Below are 11,955 nucleotides of genomic sequence, written 5' to 3'. Positions count from 1 at the left end.
GTTTCTCAAACAATAAACAATTTTAGTAATAAAGCATTTTTATTACTAAAATAAATCTCATTTAATCCCATTACAATAAGATATCAATATTCTCTCTCACAAATGAATTGTTCAATTTTAAGGAATTGATCACCTTGTATCGTCATACAATTAATCAATTTATCTATTAAGGGAGTTGTCCTTTAGGTGTGACCTTAAGGGATCAACTGACCACCACCGTCAAACGACAGTAATGTCAAACTCTAGTCAGTCAATCATTACCGATTAATGATGATCAGTTGATTATATAATAAATCATCCCTTACGTAGTCTTATTATTAGATTTAATTATGATATTAAATCATGTGATCGCACTATTGTTGAGGACACATATTCCAACACAAGGATCCTTTCATCATTGTCCATTTCACTTTATTATCTACTTAGGCCTTCTAGTGTTGTCTTCCCTTTGATGCGTAGTCATTGGATGTGATCAATTTAGCTCCATTCCGCCTCATAAATGCAAGGTTAGCCATCCTTTCCTACTAAGGACACATAACCTCAAAGAATATGCAAAATGGGAAACTGAAGACAAGAAATAAACCGAATAAGTGATATAAAGCATAGGAACGAGGTTAATTCGGAGACTAAATGTGCTCAAATATGAGTCACGTCACAAAACGGGGGACAAACCCACAAAATGTGGATAATGCTCTTAGAATGATGGTGATACATGTTACAAGAAGGTGAAATAGGCAAACCTCGAGAGGAGAGAGTAACATTATGTGGGAGTATACCCCCACCAACCAAACTACAAGAAAAGAAAATTACGATGCTTGGTACATGTGTAACAAAATCCTTTAAGGCTGGTCATGAAAAGAAGGGTAAGGTGAGGGTAAGAGCACTCTTTAGAATAAGAGAAGTATAAAAAGAAACTTAAGGAAAAACTTTTAAAGGAGCATTGAGAGTTGATATAACAGTCCCAACGGGGTTAAAAAGAAATTGAGTAAAAAAAAATATTTTGATGATGAAAAAAGAGCACATTAAACTCATTGTCAGAAACATTTCAAGAGACATTGACAATAATAAAGATATGAAACACATGGTTGAGGTGGGGAGGAGAGGTCCAAAAAGAAGGGATCTAAGAGGCTTAAGGGTGTACTGCATGACTCTATCTGTATCAGACGTTTATCATACTTTAGATTCAAAGATCAAAATAGAGAAGACGTGTACATGTTGTATGTAACACATGCGATGTTAAACAAATTTAAATACAAATGGATTGTCATTTTTTGTTTTGTTTACCAATTAAACTTCTCAAAACTACTATCTAAAGGAAAAAAATGTGTAATCCAATAAGTGTTAATTAGTTTAGCAATAACTACTATCTAAGTAATAAGTATTGTTAATCAAATATGTTAGCATTAAAATTGATCTACAGTCCCTTTACACAATAAAGGCTAAAACGTCCTTACGCATTTTACATTTCGACAATTATTTTAGAATCCGTGCAACGCACGGGAATCACACTAGTTGTAGATTAAAAAGAAATGTAAAAAAAGTGTGTGTACCATTAGACCATCTACAACAATGAATTTTTCTCTTCCTCATCCCACTCCCTCTTATAATTTCTTACTCATCCACTTCACTATTCCTCAACTTTTCAATTTACAACCAAAATATTCTCCAACAATAATTTACACTTATTCCTCATCTCACACTCTTTTATCATTTAACTCTCTTACTTTAACATACCCCACAAATTTATTTTTTATATTAAAAATTTATTTAATAAGAAAAGTTAGTGTACTACAAAACAATAAAAAAATGAAAGATGGTCCACATAGGGACTTCATGCGCAGCGTTTTCATCCGCTATTTGTCGCTGAACTCCTCAATCCTCAACTTAATAAGGATTAATCATCATTGTTGGAATGAATGTTTGCTCCTCAACTTCTCTTCCTCAATTTTTCGTTGCTTGCCTTCCTCATGGTTGGACTTGCTCTTATACTTGGTTTCGCCTACAACTTATAATGTTTTTGAACGAGATAACCCATTCACCCTGACAAAGTGAACCCATTAAAGAGGATACACACAACATATTATTCAAAATTACGAAATTTCGTACCATCAAACCGTTAAACCCATATGTGAATCTTAATCCGTATTTGATCACCTCCACTTTGAACCTTAATCCTTGTTAGTTAGGCCATTAGTATGCCTTTTTATATTATTTATAGATAGATTAGATGTTAAATTAGTATGTAGAGTAAATTAATTATTAATTATTAATATATCTATAAAGATGAGACGAATCTAAAAAGTTTATTAACATTTACATTCTATGGTACAACTTATATTTTATTTTATTTTCTTTAATTACATGCATGTGACACATGAAAATTCAAGATGGCTTTTGATAGGAGACATGGCTTAGTGAAATGCTTAGTTTTATCTTTTTATAATATTGTATAGATTTACCATGTTACGTTAAAATTTGTCGTTTTAGGTACCTTTAAATTATATTGCAAATATTTATTTATAGATTAATGAATTAAATCAATGCTAATTAACTATAAATTGATAATCCATGTCACATTAAAATTTCCCATGTCACGTTAAAATTTGTCAAATATAATAAAATTTCACTGGATTTTTAAAATAAATTGTGCAAACGACAATGAGTAACTACCCGTCTTAAGAAACTTTACAAATGGACAATGGTACAAACAACGTATTTTATATGTGTGTGTGCGCGACAAAAAATTTCATATGGCAAGGTATCAAAGACATATGCACGTTATCATATGAAAATAATAGAAACTAAAATAATTGAAAGATGTAGCATGCATACCAATAATTGAACATTATCTAAGAGTAAAATAAGTCGTTGAACATGATTAGATAAAAATTTATGAGCGAATCTTGTAATTTAGATTGAAGTCCATTGAATCACGTAAATTTTGATATATTCTAAAATAAAGAACTAATAATTATCTAGTAACATGCATTCTATAGACAAAATATCATAATAATTTTATTATATGGATATAAAAAAAATTAGAAATGATTCAAACGGTCTCTACTCCATAAAATATGAATTGAGCTTTCATTTCAAATAAATCTACAGAAGATATTCCCACAATCGAAATCCAAAAGGTTCATAAACTTTGTTAAATTCCCTATTGTTAGTACAAGAATTTCGTCGAAATCTTGATAAACTTGAGTAAATGATCCTATGTAGAAACAAAATTAGTAATAAAGATTATAAAAGAATTTATTTGAAAAAACATATAAACTAAAAAACATACGGAGTCTAATTTAGAAATCATACTATTTAGTATTTATCTGAAGGTGCATGACCGCTTCCTTTTCATACATGTCTTGATAATGGTACATATCAAATGAAAAGGGAAAAAAATATATGTTAGAGATGATTAAACATATGAATAGAAAAATATCAATTTAAGTAGGTTGATCAAGAAAGTATAATAGCACAAGTACACAACATTATATATTTGATAACAAATTAATGGTTAAAGACCATCAATCACCTTAAAAAAAGTAGTAACATAAATGATATAAAAAAGCACTTAGAAAGACAAATAGTGGGATTTGGGGAAAAAAATGAATTGGAAAAGCAAATGACATAATTGAAAAGATTAATTTCATGATGGCTTAAAAAGTAAATTGTGGAATTCTAAAAGCTTTTTCATTCAATTTTCTAAATTTATTTTACCATTAATTATGAGAGTAAGTTTTGAGTGTGAATTGAAAACATAAGCTACTTATTTAATTTTTTTATGTATTAGCAATGCCATATGGAGTAAAATGACATTCAAGTTGCCTTTTTAATTATATTGTAAATTGTAAAATTAATTATTCCATGATGGTTCAAAAAAGTAAATTGTGGAATTTTAAAAGGTTTTTCATTCAATTTTCTAAATTTATTTTACCATTAATTATGAGAGTAAGTTTTGATTGTGGAATTGAAAAAATAAGCTACTTATTGAAGTTTTTTATGTTTGTTAGCAACGTCATATGGAGTAAAAATTACACTCAAGTTGTCTTTTTGATTATATTGTATAGATAGATAGATAGATAGATAGATAGATAGATAGATAGATAGATAGATAAATTATGAAACTTATAGGTGAATTTGTAGCATCACTTTTCTAATTTTTTAATTAATCATATCATATATTTTAACAACAACAACAACAACAACAACAACAATAGTAATAGTAATAATAATAATAGTAATAGTAATAGTAATAATAATAGTAATAATAATAATAATAATAATAATAGTAATAATAATAATAAAAAAAAAATAATAATAATAATAATATCATATGGAGTATTTAATAAACATATATAATTTAAGAATAATAATAATAATAATGTCACATTAATTTGCCATGTCACATGTCACGTCACAATTTAATTTGCCATGTCACATTTAATTTGTCATGTCACATTTGCCACATCACAACTAATTTGTCATGTCACATTAGCCTTTTAATTATATTTTATAGATATACTTACATCTTTATGATTCAATACCCTATTTCATACATTATTCAAGAGAAAACTTAAATTAATAACGATAAGATTAACATTACATAAATCAAATTCCACCATTTTGTTTTTTATTAATCCCTCAGTGGAATTTTTTTAGGGTAGTTCATTGGAAAAAGAAGACTATTTGAAGAAGAGAAATACTATAATTGCTTAAATAAATACTAGTGTAGCTCCCGTGCTATAACACGGTTTTTCTAGATGGAAATGTAAGAAAAATTAACAATTAAACTATTGGTATTTTTCTATTTTCAATTATACGTCATATATTTATGGCTACTTTTATTGTGTACAAAATCCGAATATCATTAAAATGAATTAGGGGAGTAGTTAATTAGATAAATATACTAAGTACTGTAAGTAGTAGTTAGCGACGTAGGCGGTAAACTTAGGCGGAAAAAATTTGAGATTTGTTGTTTTTTTTAGTAAAAAGGGGATGTCAAGTGATTCTCTAAAATAATAATTATTGCATTATTGAAAAATTTAACAACTTTTAATTTATAATTACTAATTTTATTTAATTTTAATAAAAAAATAATAATTATGAATTTAATAAAAAGATTGGAGTTATAATTATTAAAACTTATTTATTGAAAAGATAATTTTATGATACTTATTTCCTAATTTAGTTAGATGCTTTTTGGAGGAAAAACTGAGAGAATTTTTATTCTCTTTGTAGTAGGGAGATTCCTTCCATTCCACTCAATACTATGTTATAAACTAACTACAAAATTGACTATATGAATGTGAATGACTAATTGTTTTTAGGTTCATAGATAAAATTTAGTATTTCAGAAACTTTCAAATTAATGTATGTTTTATTTGGGTATGTGTTTCTTTTTTATTCATCATTTTCCCTTTGAAAAATAGCTATCATAGAATGAAGTTGAAGTTGCGAGGATCTCAATCTTATTAACAAGTTGGACAAAAAAATTCTATGGACATAGATAATGGCTAAATGTAAATTATTATCTAATATTTATGCGTGCATGTCATATTATCTAATGCATATGTCTTATAACACATAAGAGATTACAATGAGATTTGTAGTAGGCTATTATTTAACTCATTTTATCATTTATGCAAAAATATAAAATTTAGAATTTTTGACAAATTGGTATAGATGATATAGTAAGACTAACATTTATTAAAGTTCATAACTATGCTACTATATGATTTATGACAATTAAAATATTGAGAAGATAAAAAACCTTATAATTATATATGTTTTAAGCTCCTTACATCTATAAAATCTTATTAAAAGGCTAGCCTTAAAAGGCCACGCAGACAATGCCACGTAGGATAAAGAAAAGCCATGTATGCATTTGCAATGCCACATCTTAATCCGCGTGTCACTCTAATCTATAAAATCTATAATCTATAAAATCTTCTAAAAAGACCACGCAGACAATGCCACGTAGGATAAAGAAAAGCCACATATGCATTTGCAATGCCACATCTTAATCCGCGTGTCACTCTAATCTATAAAATCTTATTAAAAGGCTAGCCTTAAAAGGCTAGCCTTAAAAGGTCACCCAGACAATGCCACGTAGGATAAAGAAAAGCCACGTATGCATTTGCAATGCCACATCTTAATCCGCGTGTCACTCTAATCTATAAAATTTTATTAAAAGGCTACTTGAAACACGTATTAAATGTCACGTAGACATCGACTAAAAGCCACCTAGCAATAAATTATTTTTTAATCCACTCTTTTTTTCTTCTTTAAAAAAAAAACAAAATCGGATTAGTAATCCCCTATTCTTTTACTCCACCCACATATGAATCAACTACATATACAATTTTCAAAATATCATCTTCCCCAATTTTTTTTGCCAGATTGCAAATGCATACGTGGCTTTTCTTTATCCTACGTGGCATTGTCTGCGTGGCCTTTTAAGGCTAACCTTTTAATAAGATTGTGCATCACGAATGTCACATCTATAAATCTATATAATCTATATCTATACTATATAGTTAAAAGGCAACTTAATACATTTAATTTTTTGCCATGTAGGATTATCATAATTAAATTCTATTAATTTATATTAAGGATACTTTTATATTGTTAATATTAAGGATACTTTAAGAAATTTATTAAAATTCATTATAAGTTTTAGTAATTTTTTTTTTGTGTGAAAATCATAAGATCATGATTTAAATTATAAAAATAATTGCAATTTGGCAAAAAAAATTGGGGAAGATGATATTTTGAAAATTGTATATGTAGTTGATTCATATGTGGGTGGAGTAAAAGAACAGGGGATTACTAATCCAATTTTGGTTTTTTTTTAAAGAAGGAAAAAAGAGTGGATTAAAAAATAATTTATTGCTAGGTGGCTTTTAGTCGATGTCTACGTGACATTTAATACGTGTTTCAAGTAGCCTTTTAATAAAATTTTATAGATTAGAGTGACACGCGGATTAAGATGTGGCATTGCAAATGCATACGTGGCTTTTCTTTATCCTACGTGGCATTGTCTGCGTGACCTTTTAAGGCTAGCCTTTTAATAAGATTTTATAGATTAGAGTGACACGCGGATTAAGATGTGGCATTGCAAATGCATATGTGGCTTTTCTTTATCCTACGTGGCATTGTCTGCATGGTCTTTTAATAAGATTTTATAGATTATAGATTTTATAGATTATAGATTTTATAGATTAAGATGTGGCATTGCAAATGCATACGTGGCTTTTCTTTATCCTACGTGGCATTGTCTGCGTGGCCTTTTAAGGCTAGCCTTTTAATAAGATTTTATAGATATTATAAAAAGGCAAGACTAAATATTTCACTAAGTCATCTCACTAAGCCATGTGTCATAAAAAAAAACCATTTTTTATTATCATGTGTCACATGCTTATTAGTAAAAAAAATTTAAAAATATAAAGTCTCAAACATACAAAATAAATTAAAAAAAATTGATTCAAACTTTTTATCTCCCTCTCATAACTTTAGTCATCAATTTACCCTATTTATTTAACTTTATTACTTTTATTTAATGATGATCTTTTTGCTTTCCCCTCATCATTATATAACAATCAAAATTTCCATTTTATTCCAAAAATTGCTATGTAAAGTTTACATAGATAACTAGAATATTTTTTTACTTTTTTTCTTTATTGCATATTGAATTAATTAGAATCTTATTTTTTATTATTTTTGTGTTTTTAAATTGCAGGAGGATGATACATACTCATATAATTTAAAAATATTACTGATATGCGGGTAGAGGTTGTCGTACCCGATCAAACAATTTTACTCAACTAGTAAGGGTAGTCGAGGTCGAACCACAGGGAGATCAAGTTTGAATACTAGTTTTGTCTTAGATTATAAGTTAGCTACGCGAATCAAGAAATTGGTTGATATTAAACTAATTAACTAAACTAAATTAACTAAGACTACTAAATTAAACTAAGAAAGCAAGTAATATAAATAATAAAGGTCTAACAATAAAGGAAAGCCTAGGGTCCGATCTCACCTCCGACATGTTCATTTACTACCATAATCCCGTTAATTGGTCATAAGGGTGATGTGTAAAGTGGAAAACGCCTCTAATTTGCCTACGAACTCCCTCTCGGGCTCATAATAGGACACTAGCTATCCCGACTAACCCCCCTCTCGGGTTCGAAAGTCGGTATCCCAAGTTTAATACCCAACTACCCGAAAACACATGTAATTCTCAAGGTAGCCTAGTATTGACTAAGGTCATTAAGCTCACGTCGGTTTCCGGGTCATCCCCCCCCCCCCTTCTCTCGAAGGTTGATTTCAAACACAAGATTAGGGGTGCCCTCCCTTGGTTCTCCCTCTCGGTCTCAACCTAGGTCGGCAATTAAACTTAAATATGGTAATCCAATTCCCAACCTAATCGGCTCCCGCCAATGGACAAGGGTCAAAAGTCAAATACTTACCACAAATAAGCTCAAGACAAATCAAGTCCCCTAATCAACCCTTACTACACCCCCAACAACTAATTAAAAGAGGATTTAATCAAATAACTTACACATGTCGGGGCTAAATCGAACCCTAGTGAGAAAATTACTCACTAATCATTATTAATCTAACACAAAACACATTTATAATTACTCTAAACATAAAATTGAGCATAATTTAATAATAAAGTTTGTAACTAATTTAATGACTTAACAAGAATGAATTAAGACTAAACATGTTATCCAATAGTCTAATTATAACACTGAAAATGACAAGAGTATAAAGATTGAAACTTTAATTAACAAAAATGACTAAGGTAATTAAAAACATAACAATAAGTTAAATAACAATAAAAGAAATGGAGAGAAGAAATTATACCCAACTTGAATCAAGGAAGAATAAGATGATAAATCTTCATACAAATCTTGTGAACCATAATTACTAACTAAATTAGACTAAGAAATGTAAAGAAATGAGTTTTTTTTTATTTTTGAAAGAACAAAATGTAAACCTACTACTAGTGCTCCTATCTCGCTTTTTTCGTTCGTCTGCCCAGCCAACCCCAGCACATTAGAACCAGACACCAATTGGAGCCGCTCCCCCTTTTTCTAACCTACTACTTCTCGTCCTCCTTTTCTCAATTGTGGAGCCCTCCCTTTTTCTCTCCAATTCCAAAAAACCAGCCCAAAAAATGAAGGCCATCTGTTTTAATCCAAGAAGGAAAAGACAAAAAAGATGGGTTTTGCCAGCTCCTTGCAATCATCTCAAAACTCCACCCACTTTGCAAAATGGTCCAATAAGAAGCGAGGCCCACATTGAAGAATTGAGCAACATCGAAATACAATCCCATGGAAAACAGCCCACGGGCCGCACGCACGTCGGGTTAGAAATATTATGTGACGGACTCGGGTTTTCGCTCGAGTTGGTACCTACAAAACAAAATTACCAAGAGGAGTACGAAAATCCCAAAAAGTAATACTTCCTCCATTCAACTCCACTCTACCATCTTTCCTTTTTCATCCATTCAATTCTATTCTACCTATTTCCTAAAAAGGAATGCCAAATGACCATTTTGTCCTCATACCCCAATATTTGCCACTCATACCCAACTACTTCTACATCAAACTCCACCATTTTCCACTCATACCCCGCTTAATTACATTATACCCTATTATTTATTTACAATATTTTCCACCCAACCCCACCCTTCTTAATATTTGTGCAAAATACAAATAGGGAGAGTGGAGTTGAATGGAGGAAGTATAAATTACATTACATAAAACTAGACGACTAATATTTTATTTAAAACTAAAATGGGTGAATTAACTTAACTCGGGTTATTAATTAGACTAAATAAGAAATAAAACATGGGTTAAAAATGCGTAAAATATTGAGTGATCAATTACCTTAGGCAACTTTTTATTAGTTTAATATGCAACTCTTTTCGCTATGAAGTTTCATGCGGCGGCCCTAAAACCCCATCTATAATCTATACAATCTAATTAAAGGAGTACTTAAAATGACAAATTTAATTAAATGTAATATGGAAATTCTAATGTGACGTGGATTATCAATTTATAGTTACATGGCATTGATTTCATTCACTCATCTATAAATAAATCTATACAATTTAATTAAATGGTACCTAAAATGACAAATTTTAATGTGACAAAAGAATGTAAATGTAATAAACTTTTCAGTTTCCTCTCATCTTTATACCTATTAATAATTAATACATTTTACTAATTTAGCATATCACTTTTTTCTTAAATGATGAATTTTTGGCTTCCTTCCTCATTTATACTACCTATACACATTGCCATAAAGTCTACGATTATCATCTCTTGTGTTATCACAATATCTCTACTTGTCTACCTTAAACACCTTTGAGATTTTATTTTGTCGGTCTAAACACTCTAATTCATCAATACTATATATTAATTTCAGAAACCAAGAGACTCCAACGTAATTAAATAAATCTATACAAATTAATTATACTATATAGTTTTAAATCAATATCACTATGCGATGGACCTGATTAAGGGACTTCAATGTAAATATAATATAGTTTTGGTTAAAGTATAAATTTAGAGAACACCGGAATATGATGATTTTCCTTAAATAAACATGCCTCCACTTATGGTATTAATTAGTATAAATATGTTAATTATTTTAACATAAAAAAATATAATATAAGTATATTATATTTTGGAAAACTAATAAAATGTAAATAAATAAAGCTAGATTTCCAAAAAATATAAAATTCCATAATTATTTCGATTTGATTAATTTAACGCATACATGTAATATATTTAATGCATATATGTAATATATTTATTAAAGTAATATGATAGTAATCACTCATTGGATGTTTAAATAGTAAAAGCAAAATAGTGAGTAGTGAAATTATCAATATTTATGTACAAATAGTGAAAGTACAATAATTACGACGGGAGTAGTGAAAGCAAAAGTAATAATAACGAATGTAATAAAAGCAACAATACTAAGAACAAAAGAAAGTATATATGAACAATTAACTAACTAATCGATTTAAGTAAAATATTAATAGCGAGAGTAGTGAATTTGTATCATAATTTATTTCATTGTAATTTTAAGATATACTCCGTATGCTAGAAAAATATATTAATGATAAATCTATGAGTTATGCAATTTTAAAGTAATTTTAACTAATTGAAAATAAATTTTAATGCTAAATAAAGGTAGCCCGAGCGAAGCCGGGCACCCGTACTAGTTCAATCAATAAAGAGAACTTACAATAACGCCCAAATTTTTTGTTGGAAGATAAACATTCATAGTCCATAATCTTTAAGCTGATTAAAACAATAAATTATTAACGATCCCGTGATTTTCACGGGCTCCAAAACTAGTTGTGAGATTTATTATTCTCAAAAAAAGAAGGAAAAAAAAGAGAAACAATTCAACATTATGCATTAATTTACCTTTCGTCTTTACTTACTAACTTTATTTGCCGGAAGACAAAGAGACGTTCAAACTTTTACATAGAAAATTTAGTACAAAATCTATACAATCTAATCAAAAAGCAACCTAAAGCATTTAATTTTTTTTACATGGTGTCATGAATTACTGGACTTATTTAAAGGTTAACGTTTTTTAAAACCACATGTTTTTAGTATATTAATCAAAATAACAACTAAAATACAATATATAGTTTTGAAAATAAACAAAAATTGTCAAAGAAATAAGGCATTAACCAACTAACTTTTATGTATTTCAAGACTATATTTTTTAAATGGATCAACTAATTGCTCAGACAAATATAAACAATACGATAAAAACAACAAAACTAAAACAGATAAACCCGTGAATCTCACGGATCACAAACCTAGTTTTAATACTCGATCAACAATGATAGATTAAAAAGAAATGTAAAAAAAGTGTGTGTACTATTATATTTGGTTTCGCCTACAACTTATAATGTTTTTG

General features: G+C 29.0%; 1 long non-coding RNA gene across 1 annotated transcript; it reads right to left on the bottom strand.

The window, feature by feature from the left end:
* Window positions 1-1,452: 1,452 nt before the first annotated feature.
* Window positions 1,453-9,413, bottom strand: LOC141621324 (uncharacterized). Its single transcript, XR_012532227.1, has 3 exons — window positions 8,869-9,413; window positions 3,313-3,361; window positions 1,453-2,040 (listed from the first exon to the last, which is right to left on the bottom strand). It is a non-coding gene; the product is annotated as an uncharacterized LOC141621324 (long non-coding RNA).
* Window positions 9,414-11,955: the final 2,542 nt, after the last annotated feature.

This window comes from Silene latifolia, chromosome X, assembly GCF_048544455.1.
Source record: "Silene latifolia isolate original U9 population chromosome X, ASM4854445v1, whole genome shotgun sequence".
Classification (NCBI taxonomy): domain Eukaryota; kingdom Viridiplantae; phylum Streptophyta; class Magnoliopsida; order Caryophyllales; family Caryophyllaceae; genus Silene; species Silene latifolia.
Note: the sequence above shows the minus strand (reverse complement) of the source record. Positions and strands in the feature narration are given on the sequence as shown.